Below are 22812 nucleotides of genomic sequence, written 5' to 3' on the forward strand. Positions count from 1 at the left end.
TGGACTGGCTGTGAATGCCCTTCACCTTTAATTTTTTTTCTTTTTATTTGGAAAATTCAAGTCAATATTTTTTATGATATATGTAATATGTAGATATCCATAGTTGTCTCTGGTTTTAATGTAATAAGTGATGTGAATGTATATATATATATATTACAAAAGCTTTGCAGCTGTGGAGTACGTATTATATGTTATTTATTTATTTCTTATTTATTCTATTTTACATTTGTTAACCGGCTAGAGTCCGGCTGAGCAAATAGCCCATTTTCAGTGGAGACCCAGGAGAAAAGCTCAGTAACAATAGTACAAAAAGATTACAAACATTTTTAAAAGATTTACAAACAATATACACAAAGTTTGCCAATAATCACAATTTACAAAAAGGGGAATGTAAAACAGAAAACATTACATTTCCTAAGCCTTACTACAGACAGTAATATGAAACTCATTAGATATACAACTAAAAACCATTGTTAGTGGATGAGATAGAAATAGCTGTAATTGCCTAATACATTTCTTTATGTACTCCTGAAAATTTCTGTTACAATTGCCATGCTGATTTTTTGGGAAACTTTGCATTTTTAATGTGTGTCTGTTTTTTTGGGTTGCCACCGTGGAATCATTAACATTCCATAGCTGTCCGTAAAGTTACATTACAGATGCTGTTATCTTTCTAAGGGTTTATTGATTTGTGATATTTTTCCATTTGTTTGGTAATGTACAACATCATTGGACAACTATTTCTTATACTTATAGATTACTTGCACATTTCTGTAGTGTGCCATTGGAACTGCAGAACTCTGTTGTGCGCTGAGGTATTCTGAGTTTTTTGTCTTATATTAGCATATTGCAATGTTATACGCAAGTTTCACACTGATATCGGTGTAATGTACAGGATTCCACAAGCTTTTTGGAATCCAGCCCATGATAAAACCACACAAAGGCTGGGTCACTCTAGTATTACCCACACCAAGGTGAGGATTCTAAAGAATGCAAACCAAGAGATCAGTTTAGATTGCCTGCTATGGAATCTGCTTCCCCTGGAACTCTGACTTGGATCAAGAATATTTCTGAAGAATGAACACATGGATGAATTACTTAAAAAATGCTTTGTTATTTTTTAATAGCACCACTCTATCGGTCATACTCCAAAATGTTTCTGTTTTTAAATGCTGATAGCAACCAGCAAGGATTGCTTTACAATATGGCATGTGTATGTATTCCAAGAAATCTGGCAGTGTATTTGCACCAAATTTTAAATATGTATATTGTATTAACTTGTAATGTGGTTATCAGAATTTAAGGGAGTGTAACTTTTTCTAACACCGGGCATGTACTTCATAATTTATAAATAAAAATAGCAGGTCAGAAACATTTTAAAATATGTTTTTATTAAAAGAGACATTTTAATCATGTCATATAAGTAATTTTGTATTTATTACTTTTGTTAATATTAACCCATAAATATGAATGAAAATAGGTTCAAATCCCTAATGCTACTTTACTGATATTCTATCCAGCACAGCTACCTAGATTGTTAAGGTAGAATGAGTGTACAGTACTCCAGTGGGAAACAAAAACAAGTTCATTATATTTATTTATTTTAATTTTATTTTACATTTGTTGACCGGGAAAGTCCGACTGGGTATATGCCCATTTTCAGCAGAGGCCGGGGAGAAAAGCTCAATATATTCAGACATATGAGATTTACATAATATAAGAGTACAATCTAGCATATCAGATGAAAAAAGAAACAGTATAATTATAGTAAAGACACAGTTCAACAGGAGAAATGACCTATATGTCAGAGTATAATATCAAAAGGAAGGCTCCATATATTCAGACAAGCAAAATTTCATATAATATAAGAGTATAATCTAGCATTTCAGAGGAAAAAAAAAACAGCGTATTTATAGCAAAGACAGTCTGACAGGTAATGACATATGTCAGAGTATAATAACAATATAAGGTGCAAGACATTTGCCTAGTAGTATTAATTTTTCACATAGAGAAAAGAGTAAACATCGTACTGCAATCATCTGCTAGTTAAAGGATATGAAATACTGATAACCTGTTGACAGCTAATAGTAGAGCTGGCAGTTAATTAGTGGTACAGGAGAAAGTGGGGGTTAGTTGGAGTATGGACAAGGACATAGCCAATGAGATTTTAGGTGTGCTTTAAGAGCATTTTTGAGGAGACTGCTGGAAGGGAGGGTAGTTATGGCAGTGGGGAGTGGGTTCCAGATTTTGGATATGGAGTAGGAGAATAGCACTTCCCCTGCAGAGTTGTTGGGTTTGGTGACTTGGAGTAGATTTTTGTTGCAGGAGCGAAGGGGTCTGGAGGATTGGTAGGGTTGGAGAAGTGTATGACACGAGGGAATTTTAAGTGGGTGGTTTACAGGTTTATGAGCAAAGGTAAGTTGGGTTAGGTGTAGGAGTTGAGGGAGCTTAAGCCAGTCTAGGTTTCTAAGGGAGACACAGTGGTGACTGCGGTGGGAGTCCCCTGATGCAAACTTTGCAATTTTATTGTAGCAGGCTTTGAGTTTCTTTTGGTCTGATTGTCGATGATTTGTGAGTATGGGTGATGCATAGAATAGGGTTGAGATTAGTTGGGAAGTTGTGGTAGAGATTCTGGCTGGTTTGTTTAGGTATTGCTGGTTTCTATACAAGGAACCCAGTTTTTTGTGGGCTTTTTTTATTGTGAGTGATATCTGAGTGTCAGATTTGGGTTTGTTGTCAATCTGTACACCAAGTAGCTTAGTGTGGGCTGTTGGTCAGATGGAAGTGTTGTCTTTGGCAAGTATGTTGAAATGGGGGATGTTCAGGGTAGATTTTGAGGGTTGAAAGATGAGGAGTTTGGTCTTATTTGGGTTGAGGAGGAGTTGAGCATTAAATAGCCAACTTTCAACAGAAGAGAAAGATGCTTGAGTGATCTGTTGTAGTTCTGTTAGAGTTGGAGCTGAGCAGATGAGAGCGGCGTCATCTGTATACTGTATGAGGGAAGCGCGTTTTGTGGTGGTGTGCAGGTCATTGGTAAAAATGGAGAAAAGCAAGGGGCCAAGGATGGAGCATTAGGGAACCCTGAGAGTAACAGGGAGGTGAGGGGATAGATCGTTGTGCCAGACAACTGACTGCTGGCAGCCGTGTAGATAGCTGTGGAACCAACTGATGGCAGGTATGGAAAAGGAGAGGTTGGAGAGTGCAGAGAGTAGAAGATCATGTGATACAATATCAAAAGCCTTTGATAGGTCAAGATATACAGCAGAGGAGAAAAGGCCATTGTTTTTATGTTGGAGAACGGTGTTAGCGAAGGACAGCAGAGCAGTTGTATCACCACCTTTTATGTGCCGTTCTTACTACAATGTTAAGACCGTGTCTATAACTTCAATATCTTCACAAAACAAAAGAAAACCAAAAAATGGGCACTTCAGATTGTTATTAGTATAGCTTTGCAATTTGCATTCAAATCCAGGTACAGTTGTGAAAAACAGACTCCTAACTGCCGTTAGTAAGTGTAAAGTTTTAAGGAAAAAAAAACAGAAGTGAATATGGTCTTAGATAACATGCAGTGTGCTGGAGTGTGGTCTGCATAGCTATCATGACATAATTACTTTATGATGGAGGCTAGTGCTATGGATGCCAAACAGACAATACAGATGTCATAATTACAGAAATTCTGAAGTGATGGTGCTGCTAATATCTCCTTTCATGCACTCAGCAATTTGCTGCTTTTTGTATAATTAATACTAACCACATAATGTGCAATAAGAAATAGTATAAGCACCAAAATGTCAGCTCATATAACCAAAATGTCAGTAATATGAGGCTACCAACGATATACAAAGGAAGCAATGACAAATTCTAAGAAATATACCAGTGGTATATTTGGAGCACTTAGTACTGTCATTTTATTTAGAATACTGCAAAACTGATAATCATTATTATTATCTACAACCAAATGAAAATACAAAATCTTACCCTTTAGCACACATGCCCATTATTACTAGCCATAACTGCATGAAACTGCTAAACCTTTACCCCACTGAGCATATGTTTTTCTATTACTTTCACATCAAAACATCAAAAATGGATAGATTTTAAATTAATGCATTTTGCTGAAGAATAAGATTAAATATTTATTCATGAAGGTGCACTGAAGGTTCATAAAGCTTTTCATGTGTAGACCAGTCATGTAAGTGTAAATAAATTAACTCTTTTTTTACGGGAGCCACAGTGTATTCACAACAAGAGGGCAAATCAAAGCCTTGGGCAAATGAAAAAAGAGACTGGTGGAATTGCCTGCCTAAAATGCAGTGCTGGGAGTTTATCATAACGCAGCAGATTCTTCCCAATTAAAAGTAATGGTGTGAATAAGTGCATGCTGTTACTTTAAATGACATTAGTTATGCACAATCAACATATACAAAGAGAGACTGCAGGGTACATGGAAGCATTCCCAATGTTAAGCAAACAAAGTTGTACAAATCTGGTACAACAGCTATAAGACAGAGCTCGTGAGTATGAAAAGTTTATAACACTTCAGTGCCTGTAACTGTAGCAATATTATGCACTGATACCATGGAGAGACAAGGTGCTAATTAGTGTTTTTGTTTTTCATTTGTAAAGTAGATACAACTGCAGAAGTAATTAGCTGGGAAGATAAATATCATATGGCAAAACAGAAAACAGATTTTTGTTTCTCAGTTGACACCAATAAGCTGAAACTGCAAATTTTGTAGTCACCCATGCAGCATAACTAGCAATAAAATAAAATTCATGCTTCAGTTTTGGATTATGGGCAATGACATTATGCATTAGCTGAAACAAATTGCACACACAGGGGTTATAAACTTGGTTTAAGATGTTTTGTAAAGCTTAGCACAGGGCAAAAAAGGAAGCAAACCAAGGAAGTTCAAGAAACAACATCATGAAAGTCATTAATGCAAAGTAAGGAACTACAAGAAAATACAGCAAGAAGGTCATTAAACACCTTTATGTTTAGTTTAGGCAGGAACAACCGTACTGATTCACTTTCACTATATTCTAGAGCATGGATCAGAGCAGAAAGTAATAAATGTTTCCAAGTTCACTGTTATGAATGATCATTTCAGGGATAAAAAGATATAGGGTTATTAATCAAAATGCACAATGCTACTAAAATATTGCATACAAAAGACAAAGGAGACAGCTTTAGTTTACATAGTGTGAGGTAAGTAGCAAAGTATAATATGCTTACCATGTGTCACAACAATAATACATGTTTCTGTTTTGTTATGGCCTAATATGCCCAAACTGCTAGGATATGGTCACAGTTTGGCCAGGCACATCTGTGTGAATTTTTTAGAACTTTGAATAATAATAATAATAATAATAATAATAATAATAATAATAATAATAATAATAATAATAATAATCATCATTGAAGATAATGATTGCATTTCCAATCATAATGTGTTTATTATGTGTCTGAGTCTTGGATGCCTGGAAATTCACACAAGAGGTGAATCTTGGCATCTATGTCAAGAGCACACAATGATGTGTTAGGATCCAAGATCCAATCACAGTTCTTTGTAGTGCTTGGAAATTTATCTGTTTCATGTACTACTAGTTTCAGAAATAAAAAAAAAAAAATGGTATGTTGTGCTGGCTTTGAAAGCCAGTAAAGAGGTGGGGATATGATTTGCATCCTTCTGTATTCCCTCTCTAATTAAACCAGTTTGTTTCAAACTAGTGGATGCAATGTAGCAGACAGCAGGCAGAAATGGAGTCAAAACAAAGCCATTTCCTGTTCTCCTGCTGCTGTTTACTGGCCAACACTGTTAGGTTATAGTCCCAGGCACAATCTCAACAGCTTCTACAGGGTGCTTAGGAATTGTTAATCACTCTTCTAAGTGTTATTAAGGTTGAGTCTTGTCCTAGAGTAGTATGTTTGCTCATGTATTCAGGGAGGCTCTCTTCCCACCCATTCATAAAAAGCCATTTTTTCAGCAGCAGTTGCAACAGTAAAGCTAGGAAGGACATTGCTGATGTTAATTATCATTTTCTGTAATTTGGAGGCTCAATGGTTTATTTTGGAATTTTATGTACTGTGCATTTGGATTAAGACAGAAAAGCACCTTAAAGCCAGAAATGCACATTTCTTGATTATGGATAGTAAGTATATTTTTATAATTGGGTTACACATTTAAATAAATTAAAGGCAAATTGCATTTTTTGTATATGTGAGAGAAAATATTTTCAGTTCATAAAATGATTTGTTGTGTATTAAATCTAAAGCTAGGGTCTGTCCTTCCCCACCCCTACTAACTCTTGCAAAGCAGTAGACATCATTGCTTTTTCCAGGCACAGCACAGTCTTATGATGCATCTGATAATTTTGGATGCTATTTATCTTCTGGAAAACCTGTTAACTAGTTTGCATAGATATTATTCAAGGTATCAAACTGACATGCTAATAAATATTTTATCTAGAGTAATTTGAAATGAATGTTAGCTGCATTAGTCTGCATATCCATGTTTGCAATTATGTCTTCTGATATTGTTATTTCTACATCTGTTTTCATAGTTCTTAGCTACATTCACTGCACAGGTTACTTTGACATATGTGCTCTTGTGTTTTATTTATACAGCGTGTGTATTTTCAAAGTTAATGTTAATTTGGGGAATATTTTCTCAATTAACAATTGAAGGCTGATATTCCAAAATTCCACTGGAATAGGCGGAGTTATATTAGTATGTATGCAAATTTCATATGTTAATTAGTGTCCATAATTTTGGCCAATTGTACCTACTTTTCTTGGGCCTTTTTCCAGATTAATGATGTCTCCAGGTTGAGAGGTATGATGATAATATATGTTTTTCTATATATAAAGTTAAATCACTGCAAGTTCAACCTTTATTGCTGTTGTCTAAAAGATATTTTGAAAAAAATACCAGGCAGAGTAAAAGGTTTAGAATGTATGTGTTGGAAGTAAGCATTGTCAGCTGCTGAGTGACAAATAATGCATTGGTTTTATGTGATGGTAACAGCTTGTATAAACGTATTCAGTTCTTTTTGGCTCCTCAGTTCTTATTATGTTTTACAAAAATGACTGAGCTTTATTTATTTATTTTCAGTTTGATAGCAAATAAGTGATCTGGTGTAGTGCTCCTTTTCTGTCATGACTTGTATGCAAAGGTACAATATTAAAGTACAATAATCTAAATACTGACTTAATACTGTTAAAGTTACATTTACTACTCACTACAACATAATAGGTATTGGAAATAGTCTTTGCAAAGCACATTTGGTTCAAATATTTACAAAAATGAAAAATAAACACTAGCTGCTGATGTTAGTGTAACAGAGAACTAGACATTGTCCAGAATGCAGGTACATTTACATTAATTTATTGTCTCCTTATCTCCCTCCCTATTTTTCTGTGTTTGCTTGTCTCACATACAAATGGTAAATTATCTACACAGCTAGTAAATAATTAATATTCTTCATTGTTATGACACCCTTCAGTCTTTTATTTGTCTCTCTCAAACAACTCAATGTATAATTATCATCACTACTTAGATGTTTTAGTTTAGTTAGGTATTGCCAAAGCATATTTAGTGTGTTTAAATTTTGCTTATATTAAAAAAACAACTATAATATTTTGATACATTTCACTATATATTTTTCTTCTTTCAAACTACTTTCTAATAGTTGTTGGGAATTAATATATGAAAAAATAATTATTTTATTTACTTTTTAATTTGATAGCATGTGCAGAGCAGTGATCCAGATGGACTGTTTATAAATTCATCCCAGGTGCACAATAAATAGAAAATGTGCATATGAGGTTTGGTAACCAATCAATTTGTCCGTGGACATCTTCAGAGTGGGGTCAGATAAAACTATTAGTAGGAGTAAAGAGGGTAGGGGGAAGGGAATGGTTAAATTGGGAGGGAGGGAGGGATGATTGGGGGGAAATGAGGAATGGGTAGGGAGGGACCTAAGGGGTTTATGCAAGTGTAACTGGGTAAGGCATCACATTTTGGTGTGAACTTGCTAAATGGCAGATTTATGTCCGAGACTACCTAGGTACATTGGTGTAAGGTAGGCCTTGGTTTGTTAGTTATGGGCAGGTAGGGGAGGTGAGTAATTGCTTTATATATATATATATATATATATATATATATATATATATATACATTTTTCCCCGATTGAGTTGGGGGGGTCTTAAAGAAATTTGGTGTGGCATATTGAATGGGTGAGGGCCTAATTTGCATCCCAGAGAGAAGTATGTTAACTCATAACTTTTAAAGTAATATGGGAGTGCTGTGGCAGCTTCTGAGGTGGACTTTGTTGGTAAGTGTACCCCTTTTGGCTACTGGTGGTGCTTTGTCAGAGGTGGTGCTTGGATGTTGGAGTGAATGATTGAGAGCTGTGGAAGTGAACTGTGTCTGGAGGTAAGGTGTTCAGTTGGGAGCCAGTCTGTTATGCCACGATCTGTGGTGTTTTCCCTCAGTGGCGACTGATGGCTTTTTGCAGGCTCTGAGCAAGTTGGGTGACAGTTGATGCCACGCATGAGCAGTGTGGAGCTAGCAGTCGGTGCCATGTTCTTTCTCTTTGCACGGAGGTACACCTGAGTGGACTGGTTTTCGGTTGACTGTGGGAGTACAGGATGAGCTCTGTCCTTTCAAGGTTGTCATGTGGTAGCTTGGAAGTTGTCTTCTGTTGTTCCTCTGGAGCGGTGGTGTTCCTTGTTGTTGAATTTGTTGTCTTTCGTGTCGACTCTTGACAGCGATTTGGCTGATGTGGTTCTGGATTTATGTCCTTTTGTATATTTGTCTAGTGCTGTTAATGATGCTCATGTTGATATTAAAAAAAAAAAGAAAGGAAGACTGGCTTATTTGTCCCAGTGAATTTCCCTGGAATACAGACTTTTTTTTTAATGCTTGAAAGTGGGATTGCTGTGCTTTGTGTTTGCCAATGGTGTTGGAAGAGAGTGTCCTGGCATGATGCATTCTGGGTTTGTTGCATTGTGGGATCTAGTAGAGGTTGTTGGAGTAGAAATAGGTGAGGCTTTGGTTATTGTGGCTCATACCTCATGTATCAAACAGGTGATAGTGCTTTTAGGTGATGCTATTGCATATGGATGTTGCTGGGATTAAGGCCAACAGCATGATAGCTTATGTGGGGGCTCAATTGCATGATTTGTGCATGTGATGCAGCTACTCACTGAGTGTGCGCAGGGTTGCTTGGCTGTTATGGGTAGAGAGCAGGTTTGATAAAAAAAAAATAAATAAAATAAAATAAAAATAATTTGTTTGCTAACTTTGGTTTTGCAGGACATGGGGATTTCAACATGGATTTGGTTTGCTGACAAGATGTGGATGTTTGTAGTGGTTGGGAAGGGATGGGTGTTTGATGTCATCAGTGGAATCCTTCCCAAGATGCAGGTTGAAGGAAGTCCTTTCATTTTAGCACTTGTTAGGGATGTTAGATGATGGAATGTTCACTTTTTCTCCTTATATTTTGTCTGATTTCATGGACTTGTGAGAATGAATGTGTTATTTGTTTAGCAGTTCCATGATGTTTTCTCATTTTGTTGATGCTGGCTGCATGTTCGAGGGCTGTGGGATGCCTGTGGATGCCAGCTATTGGCTGCGCATGTGGGTGGTACACTTAGTTAATGATTGGCCTAGACAGCAATGCTATTTGTTCAGGTAGTGGTATATAGCATATGCCCCTTTTGGATATTTGCCGTATGAGCTGGAGAAGGACTCATCACAGGGCACGTGAGGAATGATGCTCTGTGCACTTTACGCTAATATCAAAGATTAAAACACTACTAATTCATGAACTGTATCATGCTTTACCATGGTGCTGGGGTTCATACTCATCAGGGTATTGCAGGATTTAAAAAAAAAAGTGTGTGTGTATATGTGTATCGATGATGGTGTGGTTTCTGTACACTGGCTTTAATCATCGGGGGATTCCTTCAACCACACTTTAATTTGCTGTCATGTCCTTCAGATAACATGTTAGCATGAAGCCTATTATCCTTGCCAGTTTCCAAGTTTAAAGGAGCAAGATATGAATGGTCGTTATGTTTGGTGCCGTTGTTTCCTCTTCATTGTGGGTGGTGGTTATTGGGCTTGCTTAGATATTAGTGCTAATAGGTTCAGAGGAGGATTAGTTGGCCAGAGGCTGGCAATTGCTGTTTCTGAAGGGGTCAGGTGAATGGCTTGGCAACGTTACTCCTTGAGTGCCCCTTTGAAAATGTATATAGCTATATATATATATATATATATATATATATATATATATATATATATATATATATTCACATATACATATATAAAAAAGATAAAGACATTGAGGCCATGGATGGTCAAGGGGGGAGGAGGATTGTGGTTGTCAAATGTGGCAGAGATGTGGTGGTTTAAGCATTGGAAGGGTCAGGCTAAAGCTACACCAATACGTCTCAACAGTACAGTTTTGCAGAATGTCCAGATTTTGACTCATACTTTGGTCAGTTTTTCATAAGCCGTTGGTTTTCTGGCAACTTAATGGCAACTTATTAATGACTGAAGTCAGAAATAAAGACAGACATTTGAGTTTCAGACTTTATACCCTTCAAAAAATGTATGCCAGTGTAAAACCTGTTATTCTATCAGCTTGTAGTTGGTAGAAGCAATGTTTAAAATTTGTCCTTGTGGCCTTTTCCCCACTGTTTATGGCTTTGTCTAAATTTTGCTCTAAGAGGTTGAGAGGTATGCCCACACTGGTGGTGAATTATCCTTCTAAATGGTAACCCCATTAAAATAAAAATAAAGAAAAAAAATGTTTCTCTAGTTTTGGACCTTTGCCTCACAGTTACTTATGGCTTGACCTGTTTTTGTCTTGTTCGGTATGGAGTTTATTATTTTACAGTTGGAAGCTAATGGTAGTAGTTGAGCTGCTGTTGGTGCTACATGAAATCTCCATGGTGCATGACTTGGTGAGTCCATAGAGGAACAGTTTCATGGGCTGGGGAGAAGTCATGGATGTCAGTTTTGTTCTCTTTATGTTCGGTTACAGATGGCATGCTCTGCTTTATTTTGAGGGTGTGGCAGTATAGGATTGTTTGGCCTGGGTTGGCTTCCAGGGGTGGGTATAGTCTGCTCTTGTTCAAATTTTGCAGTATGTGCAGGTTTTGCCACATGCCTTGGTAGGTTGCAGATTTTCGCAGAAGGTGCAGGTTAAAAAGGGGGGGGTTTGTGTTAAATGCTAGCAAATGGCCTTGGATTGAAGGCGGAAAATGATGGCCGATAAGTTCTTAGATGTAATAGATGCAGATAAGGGGTGCTTCAAATTTCTGCTGAAACAAGACCAGTTGGTCAACCAGAATTTGAGTTTGGATGCACTGGACAAACTGTTTGTAAAAGCAATATCTAATGTGTCCTTATTCAGCTTTTGTTCACCATTAATTGTGGTCTTGCCAAACTGATTAAGAGGTAGCAAACTTTGAACAAGTGAAGTAGGATAGTGGGTGGTTAGGAACACATTAAGACACAGAAAACTTATTATATAATTTGAAAGGCTAGCTGTGGCATTTGTTGCTTCATTTCTGGTGAGGCAAGGGGTCTTTTAGGTGGTCATGGGTCCAACGTTCAGTCTAAGGTTTGGCTAGTAGCTAGATGACTAGCAATTGCCATTAATGGGGGTAGGTTCAGTATGGCTATCCCCCTCACCATGTCATCCGCAGGGTGGGTGGTAGATCAGAGGGGTGGCTATTAATTAAAAATTTGACCTGGTATTATGAAGTAAGGGTGGTGATTTTAAAGAAGGTAGTTATTAAATTGATAGCGGTCATGTCTCTGGGATCTGTCTGTGTGTGCTTTGGGATACAAATTAGGGTGGGAACAAAGTCATGTGGTGTATACATGACTCTTTTAGGACCTGATAGATACATATTAAGTAGAGGAGGTAAATTACTACAGTGAGCTGTCCAGGACTTCCTTACATCTAGTAGAGAAGGAATTCATACAGAGTTATGGTGGTCTTTTATTTTGCAAACAGAGTAGGTCTTTGCCTGGGCGTGCTGAGAATTTACAGTTTCCTTTCTTTTGCAGGTGGAGAGGTGCAGAGGGGGCCTCAGTTGGGGGCCAGATGGTAGCAGGCCAACCAGAGCTTAGTGCAGTGATGTTTGGTGGGCCTGAAGGAACAGAGGTTGTATCAGCTGATGGAATGAAGGATGTGGTCTTACCAGGTGATGGATGCTGCTAGGATGGAGGTACAGAATTTCAGTCAGAGATAGTAAGGACTCAGTTTGTTTCAGCTGGTGGGCCTGAAGGAAGGGGATTACACAGCTGATGTTGCTGTTGGAGATTCTGGATATTTGGCGTGGAAGGCTGGGAGGTTGCAGGTAATGACACAATCCCAGGTGCTTATTTAGACAAGTAAAGGTTACTATGGTTCGAGATTAATGTTATGACAGGTATGCTTGGGGTAAATTAGGGGCATGGTGTAGCAGGTATTTAGTTAGCATTAAGAGGATTTTGGGGTAGAACCTAGGTGGGGTGGAATTAACAACAGCTGAGGGTGGGTTGGCTTTGGGATCGGCGGGCAATGTCGTTTTCGGTAATTTTAATATGTTAAGTATGCAGTTAGGTATGTCAGATTTGGGTGGAGCTTTTGGGTACATGTACAGTTATCTATTCAGGTTACCATGAGGGTAGATGGAGCATAACTTGATCTGATGTTAGGAAGCTGATATGTTTCATAGGGCTTGGTACATATTGGTGATGACTCCTACTAGGTTAGGGTTTAGATGGGGTACCACAAGAATCATTTCATTTATGCTTGAGGGAATTTGTAGGTAGAGTTTTTGAAAGCATTCTAGACATGAGGGTGTTTTTGGTATATTTTGGGAACAGGGTGCTTTGTTTACATGGGTGTGAGGGTTTAAGCAAGGCATGCTTTTGGATTTTTACACAAGTTGGCATGTTATGCTTCTTTGTGTCGTGGCTAGGGTTTTAGCCAGGACAGGCTTTATGAGATACTGATTTGGGGGGTGTTTAAGGTTATGCAGGTTTTAGATGTTTCTAGCAGTCAGCACCTTAATCAGGAACTTAGTATTGTGCTATTGTGAGTTTGGTTGGTTTTCAGTGGTTTGATGGGTCATTTTCGGTTGAGTGGGTAGAGGGACAGATGTTGACTATTGTAAGATGGGTTTTGTGTGATAATTGGTCTTCAGATTTGAGTTCAAGGGGTATAGTTTCTGTGCATTTGTCATGGCTATAGGTAATCATTCTGGAAATGTTTGTGAATCAGCAAAGGTGAGGATGACTTCAGGTGTTGCATTTGTATTGGATAGTTGGAGGGATGGTTGGATGGCTCTTGGGCAATGATTATATAAGGCTGCCATTAAGGGATAGTTGCTTAAATGTCATGGTGGCCACTTAAAACATTTTGTTTATAATGATCAGTTGGTGTGATGTCAGGATTGCTATTGCATTGACTTAAAAGGGATTTAATTTGGTTTTTACATTCATTTTGGTGGTAAAATGGGGATGCAAGGTGGCTTGAGGGTAGGCAGTCATCTCTGTGTAGTTTTAATGGTGGTGGGCTTAAGGTTTGGTTGTCTAGTTGCCTGGTAATGTCTTTTGAATCCTTGTCAGGCACCCATTGGTTGTGAGGTATGGATTATTTAGTTCACGTGTAGTGGTTATGCTGGGTTATGTGTTAATGGTTTGTTACATTAGCATAGGTAAGGGGTCAGTGGTTGTTTTCAGTTTGAGTAACTGGATATTTTGTTAGTTATGTGATAGGGCTTTAGGAGGTTATGACGTGGATCCATTTTGGTTAGTGAAGATGGGTACACCGAAGGATGTTTGACCTTCTGGCTTAATGGTGGTTAGGTTGTTGAAAGTTTTTGGAGAGAGGGGGGAAGAGCCTTGTTAGGCTGATGGGCAGAGAAGAGGGACAGGCATGCCCTCTTCTGTTCCCCCTCTGGTTTTGGATGGTCATTCCAATGAAGTGGGAAAGGAAAGTGACTCGATAAATAAGCAAGCGGGGATAAGGAAGCTGCTTATTTGGTTGGATGTTAATTCATTAAGTGGTAAATGAAGTGAGTAATGGGATGCTGCTTCTTAAATAAAATAAGTGGGATGTGCAATTCAATAAATGGTAATGAAGTGAGTAGTGGGACGCTGCTTCCTAATTAAGTGAGTTGGAGGTATGGATGCTGCTTACTGGGCCAGGATGAGTGAGGTCACGCTGTCCTGATTAACATCACGTGGAAGTGAATGTTGGAATTCAATCAGCTATATTGTGTTTCAGTTGTAATTAGTAAATATTGGATAACAAAGTTATGTTTATGAAAGTTTAATAAAGGTCATCAAATGTCCTTTGGTGTGATGCGTTTATTGAAGAGGACCGGGACAAATGAGGTTTGGTAACTAACCAATTTGTCCAGGGACATTTTCAGAGTGGGTGTCGGATAAATATATTGGTAGAAGTAAAGAGGGTGGGGGGGAAGGGTTAAATGGGGAGGGAGGGATGATTGGGAGGAAATGATGTATGGGTAGGGAGGAGCTTAACGGGTTTATGCAAGTGTAACTGGGTAAGGAATCAATTTTTGGCATGAATGTGCTACCCACCCTCCCTCCCTCATTCTGGTGGAATGGTGGGATTGTGGTTATTTGTCAGATTGTGTAGGGCGGAGAAGAGGGACAGCCGTGCCCTCTTCTGTTCCCTCCCTGGTTTTGGATGGTTATTCCAATGAACTGGAAAAGGAAAGTGACTTGATAAATAAACAAGCGGGGATAAGGATGATGCTTATTTAGTTGGATGTTAATTCAAAACTTGGTGAATGAAGTGAGTAGTGGGACGCTGCTTCCTAAGTAAGTGAGTTGGAGGTATGGATGCTGCTTACTGGGTCAGGATGAGCAAGGTCACACTGTCCTGATTAACATTACATGGAAGTGGATGTTGGAATTCAATCAGCTTTATTGTGTTTCAGTTGTAATTAGAAAATATTGGATAACAAAGTTATGTTTATGAAAGTTTAATAAAGGTCGTCAAATGTCCTTCTGTGTGATGTGTTGGGGACTGGGACAAACAGTAAATTCAGAAGAAATAGAACAACTAAAGAACAATATTATATACAAAGTGAGGAAGTAGCATTACAACATAAAGTGATAAATTCAAACATGAATTGTAGTATGCCAAGCAGAGAAACATATTGTATACAAAAAGTGGAGGACATACTACAAAATATTTTTACATCAGCGACCTAATTTATATACAGCAGGACATCTTGTTGCTTAGCGATGAAGTGCAAGTGAAGAATTAAGATGGCTAGAAAACAAGAACAGATGGAATAAAAATTGAGGAATAGATAGAAAACTAGAAGAAAGAGTGGGATGATATTTGGTTTTCTTGAGATAAATATTGTTAAAATTCACAAATAATGATGTGCAAAGTATTTGTTTATTCCATAACCAGTGCTAGGAGATTGCCTACTTAAATTTTCAGGTCAGTCTCCAAGCATAGAAAGCTTCATTTTTTTTACCTTTTCTTATTAATATCATGCATGCAGAACTCTAACAGTTCATAGCTTTTAACAAATAACATGTTTAAATAGTTTATGTCGTTGTGATTGCCACTTAGAACTTCATGTGAACACTTCATAAATATGCCTTTTTAAAACAGAGACAACCTGTTGGCCTGCAACCTGGTAACATTTTGTAGCAATATACACTGTCTCACAGACATCCTGGTAAAGATTCATCCCCCAGCCTGAGAAGGCCAGAGTAATGTTAATTAATTTGGTTCCCGCGTATACCTGACACAATTCACTAATTTTCAAACACAAACATAGCATAACATCCATTAACTCCATCAGCACTTACTTTGCCTTCAACTATCTGTCAGTACAAACAGCGAGAATACAATTGTAAGACACTTAAAATATTAATCTGCTACTTATATGAAACTATATCTTGCATAATCATGCATCTATTTTCTCATTTTTCTTTTCACATAAACACATTCTAAACATTTTGTCTCATTTGTGAAGAAACTACAAGTTAATATGTATTTTGTGAAGAACAAACATGAGACATAATAACCTTCCATAACAGTCCACCCTCTGACACTATGAATGTCATCCACAATTATATTTTGATTCTTCTTAATTTGATAAAATATGCTTCTGCATCATAATATAATATTCATTATTTCAATAATTTGTTCATCATTACATGATTTTAAAAGTGGCATTGCATGTGCAGGTGAGATTAAGCATTTTGTAATCACAGCCTTTAGAAAAGAAAATACTAAAACACGTATAAGAATAATACCTATTATTGTAATGATATCTTGTAATATATTAGTTCCGTGTGCACTATTTGGCTGTACTGTCCAGATCCTTCTTTGCTCCACAAAACTGGCTAACCTTTCTTGTTCATCATGATAGTCACTAATATAGGAACAACTTCCTATTTGGACACATGACCCCACCCCCCCCACCCCCCATCAGCTAGCATTATATCAAGTGCCAGTCAATTTTGTAATACCACAGTTTGAATTTCAGTCATTTTTTTTATTTGCCATGCTGATGTGATGTGAAGTATGATTTTCTACCTCCTGAAGAATATGAGCAAGCATGGTGATTTTGAGCATTGTCTTTTTGCACTCCATATGTAGGAGAAAAGACTGAAAATACTTACTCTGCCCAGTGAATTGTTCCATTATTTCTCAGTCTGCATGCTGGAGGGCTTTTGAAATGTTGAATAGCAGGAGTGATATAGCCTACAAAATAACATTCAGACCAGTTTGTAGGCAACCATGGGTAGGGAGAATCACTGTAAATGTAGTAATGATCTTCTATCATGCCCATGCCATGCCCCCAGTCATAGCTTTTTAAGTATAAAGAGTTCAACACACTTTCATGTCTAGTGTCATTGCATCTGCTGGTTCCCACTGGTACAGTCCCATTCTGACATATCATGTGACTCCATGATTTGTGGCAGCAAGCTGAAGAGACACAAACTTCAAAAAGTCAGTCACATTATGCCAAGTTACATTAATGTCACTAAGTTTCTTTTCAAATGTTACTTGAGATGCATGGATTGGAATCATGGGAATCCCTGCCTTAGAATGATGCAGTATATGTGAGCACACCCAACAGTTTGTCACATTTAAGTCCACAGCATAATGTCAAAGAACCAACAGGAAACTATTTTCTCTTGACAAGTTTATAAAAGGAAACAGCCAAAAAAAAAAAAAACAAAGTAACAATGCCTGTTGTCACTGGGTTCATCATAGACTGTCATTTGAGCTGATTTTCTTTATTAATCCTTCACTGGGGCATATGATTCATCATTCACTGACAAAGATTATTCGTCTGCGGCTTCCAAACAACAGCTTTTCTTACAATGCAATGAATGAATCCAAGCTCGTAGTGTTGTGTAGCGGATGGCAGTAAAAGTAATAAGTAGGACCTGGAAAGGGCCTTTCCATTTTGGACTCAAAACATTTTCTTTTTCTGGAAAGTTTTAACATAAACCCAATCACCAGGCCACAGTTGGTGACAGAGCTAGTCAGGAGGTTGAGGAAGAGCTTTTTGTACAGCTCTGTGGTACTACTGCAAGAAATGAATAAGTTTTGTGCAGTAAGACAATATAACATCATCCTTTAGAATTAATTCTTCATTTGACACTGGCGGAGTAGCTGGAAGAGCCATGGGTCTCCCCATTAATATCTCATAGGGGCTTTATCTCCTTGTAGTATTCAATGTACTCTTCATACTTATTAATGCTAAGGGAAGTGCCTTTGGCCATTTAAGGTTTGTTTCAGCACAAGTCTTTTAAATCTTATTTTTAAGGGTCCTATTTGACCCTTTCTACTAAGCCAGATGACTATGTATGTTTAGGACAGTGAAAACTCAACTTAGCACTAAAAATCTTGCATAGCTCTCTGGTCAGGGAATTATTAAAATGTGTTACCTGATCACAATTAATATTATAAGGTACCCCAAATCTAGATATAAATTCAAAAAGTAGTTTCTTAACAACTGTCACAGAATGTGACTTATGACATGGGTAAGCTTCTGCTCATGCAGAAAACATGCATACTACCAGCAAATATAAATTGTAAATTATGGACTCTTGGCACCTGGACAAAGTCCAGCTACACATTGACAAAAGGTCCCCAAGGTGATGGTAAGCATGCAGCTTTAACACTCCAGTTTTTGCTAACATTATATGGTAGACATATTGCACAATTATTAACATACTGAAGTATCAAAGAAGAGACATGAGGGGCATGCCAACTTCAGGTAATTTGACTAAATAATGCTGACTTACCTGCATGGACTGGTAAATGATATGCCCTTATCAGGTAAGGTAGCAAGGAGTCAGGAGCCACCATCTGGCCATCTGGATATCTCCATAACCCATCATCAGATTTACTGCATCTGTGTTTAAGCCACCTCTGAACTTCTCCCTGTGATGATTCAGTTTGGAAAAATTGATACTCTCTCTTAAAATCTGGTCTATATTAAATTATCAAATGCTTAGAAAAGCGAACGCTAATTTATTGACCCCTTTTATGCGAAAGCTTAAAATCTCGAGCACCCGGAACAGCACATTTTTTTCTGTGGGAAAAAATTTGCTGTTCCAAGAAACACACACACAACACAAGCACACCAAAAAGCAGCAATCCACACACATACACTTAAAATCCTACATCTACCCTACACTACACTGTACATACACTACTATTTATCCACTTACCTTAACCCAAACCCTAACCCTAAGGTCCGTCACGATCGCACACTCACCTGACCCGCACCCTAACCCTAACTCACCTACCACACCCTAACCCTAATGTCTGTCACTATCACACACTCACCTCACCCGCACCCCAACCCTAACTCACCTAACCCATGCCCTAACCCTAATGTCCGCACAATTGCACACTTACCTGAATCCGACCTGTAACTTTCCACCACAGTGCTGAAAATAGCAAAGCCACAGAAACGGCCAACCAAATTCTTTCAGTGTTCTGCAGCTTCGCTATTTTCAGCGTTCGCTGTTTTAGGGTCGATATTAGAACATTCAAAGTTTTAGAACATTCAAAGTTTTAAAACTTCAATGTTCTAATATAGACCCTTAAAATCAAGCACATCATGACTTTTAGATTCTTGCAATTACATCACCTGTAAATTTGCACAATGTCCTTCTACAACTTGCTTAGCAACTTGATCTGCCAAATTATTTCCTTTTGAAACAGCATCTATACTCTTTTGATGGGCACTACATTTAACTACTGCTAATTCTTTAGGCAACAAAAGAAAATTTAAGAGGGCATTCACAAAAAAAATTATTTTTAATCTGAGTTCCTGCTGAAGTTAAAAATCCTCTTGTTTCCAAAGTTGCCCAAAATCATGTACTACACAAAAAGCATAGCGACTGTCAGTGTAGACATTGACAACTTTGTCTTTGGTTAACTCACATGCTCTTTCTAGAGCCACTAACCCAGCTACCTGGGCAGAATGTATGCCGTCTAGTCTTTGTTGAAGTAAAACATCATTATTGGTGCAGAGAGATATTCCTGAGACCAGATTTCCATTTCAGTGTCTTATGCAGGAACCATCCACAAATAGATCCAGCTCAGCATTGGGTATAGAAGTGTTCTTTAAGTCATTCCTAGGAGAAAGCAGATAATTAGTCTCACACACACACACACACACACACACACACACACACACACACACACACACACACACACACACACACACACACAAAATCATGCTCTTTACCATCCTCAGCAGTAGGTAACAACGATGCAGGATTTAGAACAAGACAGAATATGAGAGAAATAGATGGCTCAGAGAGAACAGTAAGTTCATATTTAGTTAGACGTGTAGTCGAGAGGGGTTGAGTTTTCATTTTAAGTAAGAGAGATGATACAGAATGAGGGACAGTTACTACAAGATCATGCCCAAGCACTAGTGATTGCACATGATTGACTAAAATCATAGCTAGTCTTAGGCATAGGCCAACTAGGTGGCCATCTAGGGTGCTGCTCTAGCAGGGGTGCTTTTCCAGTATTTATTTGTTTATTTTTTTGTACTAAAGCAATGATTTCTTTAAAATATGTTGAATGAATACAGAAAAAAATTGAAGAGCACAACAAAATCTGAGAAAAGGTAAGAAAAAAAGTAATCTGGAGGATAGTGTAGGTGGACCAGGATGAGGGCACTGGGTGGTGTGGGGGGTGCTGTGGAGCCATTTTGCCTAGGGCACTGGTTGAACAAAGACCGGCCCTGATTAGAGTTGTGGCAGCAGACACTGTCCTTAAACATGGTGAAAATCCCTTTGCAACATAATCAAGTGCTTTACTATAATAAGATGATGGATGATAGTTGTCCCCATGTTTCTGTGCAACCTCTCTCTGAGAAACACTATTTCTTTCATAGCAAAATAAAATGAAAGTCTTTCCATAATCTGGTAACCCTAAAGCTGGGGCAGTAGCTAAAGCTTGTTTTAAATTCTGAAATGAATTTTCCTCTTCACTATCTCAAGGGAGGGGTTCTGGTGTTTCCTGTTTTAAATGATTTGTCAAAGGTTTAGCAATTTCTGCATAGTTAGAAATCAATTGTCTGCAATATCCTGTCATACATAAGAAAGATCTAAGCTGATGCTGAGTAGTTAGATGTGGGACTTTAACTATTGCCTCAGTACATGATGGTAGCATCTGCTTGCTACCTTGAGGTATCAGATGACCAAGATAACTTACCTGAGATGACCATAGCTGTAACTTTTTCTTGACACCTTATGTCCAGATCATAGCTGTAACTTTTCTCGTGACACCTTATGTCATTTCTCTGCAAGGATAGTTAAAAGATGTATTGCATCCTGCTGACACTGCTGAAAAGAATCAGGTGCTGTTAGTAAATCATATACATATTGCACTAACACAGATCCACCTGTAAATATCACATCTTCCAAATATTTTTTTTTTTAGAATTTGAGAAAATAATGAAGGAGATTCAGTATATCCTTGTGGCAACCATGTCCATGTACACTGCGGTTCCTTATAAGTTAAAGCAAAGAGAAACTGACTTTCAGGGTGGATAGGTATAGAAAAGAATGCTGAACACAGATCTAGCACAGAAACATATTTTGCTGTAGGTGGTATGCAACTCAGTATTGTTGCTGGATTTGGAGCCACAGGAAAAGCTGGTAATACTGCATTGTTTACAGCCCTCGAATCTTGCACAAACCTGTAAGTATCCTTTCCTATTCACAGGGAGAATAGGAGTATTACAAGAGCTTTTAGCTGGCACTATTATTCCTTGTTGTATCAAGGACTGAATTACAGGTTTGATTCCCTACTCTGCTTCTGGTTTCAGTGGATACTGTAGAACTCTAGGGAGAGGGTTTGATGTATTCAATTTTATTTTTACTGGTTTTGCAGATTTTAATATACCTACTTCATTAGCGTGTTTAGCCCATAAATTAGCAGGTACCTGCTGCAGCAGTTTTCGGTTGTGTGTATGCCTTCAAGAGGCTGTTCCTCATCTTCTGCTAAGACTGTTAGTACATTCTGCTCTAATTCTGTTGGAACACCCAAATATACCCCTTGTGGCATACAGTAAATAGTACAACCCAATCTGCATAACAGGTCTCTCCCTAACAAATTTATCAGTGCAGTACTACTCAAAAGGAAAGAATGCCTTTTTTAATCAGTCCTAAAGAAATGGGTATAGATTCTGAAACAGGATACATAACAGTAGCATTTGTTACTCTAACTGCCTTTACTTTATGTTTTGATATTGGTATCTGACTATCCGAGGGAACTTTTAATACAGACCTAGAAGCTCCAGTAGCCACCAGGAAAGGAATTTTCTTTGAATTTATTTCTACCTTAACATAGGGTTCCTTTTGATCTACTGACAACAGAGGATTAAGATTTATTTTTGTTTTATTATTCTGGCATAGTCAGTATGGTGATCTGAGGAGGTGGTGGAGGAAATGCAACATTGCTATAATTTGGCTGCCATTTAGTCTAGGTATATTGGACCCTCTGCATTCATTTGTGTGGGCATTCTCCTCTCCAATGTCCTGCTTCACTACAATCGAAACAAGATCTAGTAGATGAGGCAGTAGGAGCACTGCCACCTTGTTGTTGCCAACCAGCTGCACCTTGTTCCCCTTAACCAGCCCTCTTATTAAATCCTCTAGCAATTCCTCTCCCCTTCCACTGCCTCGGCTTCATCCCCTTTGGGCTTCTAACTGTCTTATTTGCAAAGTTAACAGCTTATCCTCAGTATCCTTTCTCTGTTTTTTGTGATACTCAGTACAGTGATTTGCAGCACTTAGTAAAGACTCCAGGTCCTTTTGCTGACAGTCCATAAGCACTTTCTTTATTTGATTTTGTGCAGGGATTTGCAGACCCTGCAGAAAAGCAACTGCAGTAGCTGGCTTAGCTTGATCTCCTGGATCTGGTGTTCCTAAATATCTAGCAAACACTGCTTTAAGATGACTCAAATAATCTGAAGGGGCTTCCTTTGATTTTTCTTATATACCTGTATCTTAGACCAATCTGTCCTAACTTGACACACGTCTGTAATTTTATTTAGCAATATTGTCCTTTTTCTATTAGTGCATTCCCTGTGAGAGTAAAATCTGTTATTTCAGCCTTTTCAAGTAACTGTTTTCTTATTTCTTCTGAAGTGACTACCCAAAGCAGCTGATTTAAATCTGTCAAAGTAGTGTTATAACATTCTATTATGGCTTTTAATTCCTCCTTAAACCTTAATGGATCTTCTCTAATATTTGG

The sequence above is a fragment of the Protopterus annectens genome, chromosome 6.part0 (assembly GCF_019279795.1).
Source record: "Protopterus annectens isolate FY-2018-M chromosome 6.part0, PAN1.0, whole genome shotgun sequence".
Lineage (NCBI taxonomy): Eukaryota > Metazoa > Chordata > Ceratodontiformes > Protopteridae > Protopterus > Protopterus annectens.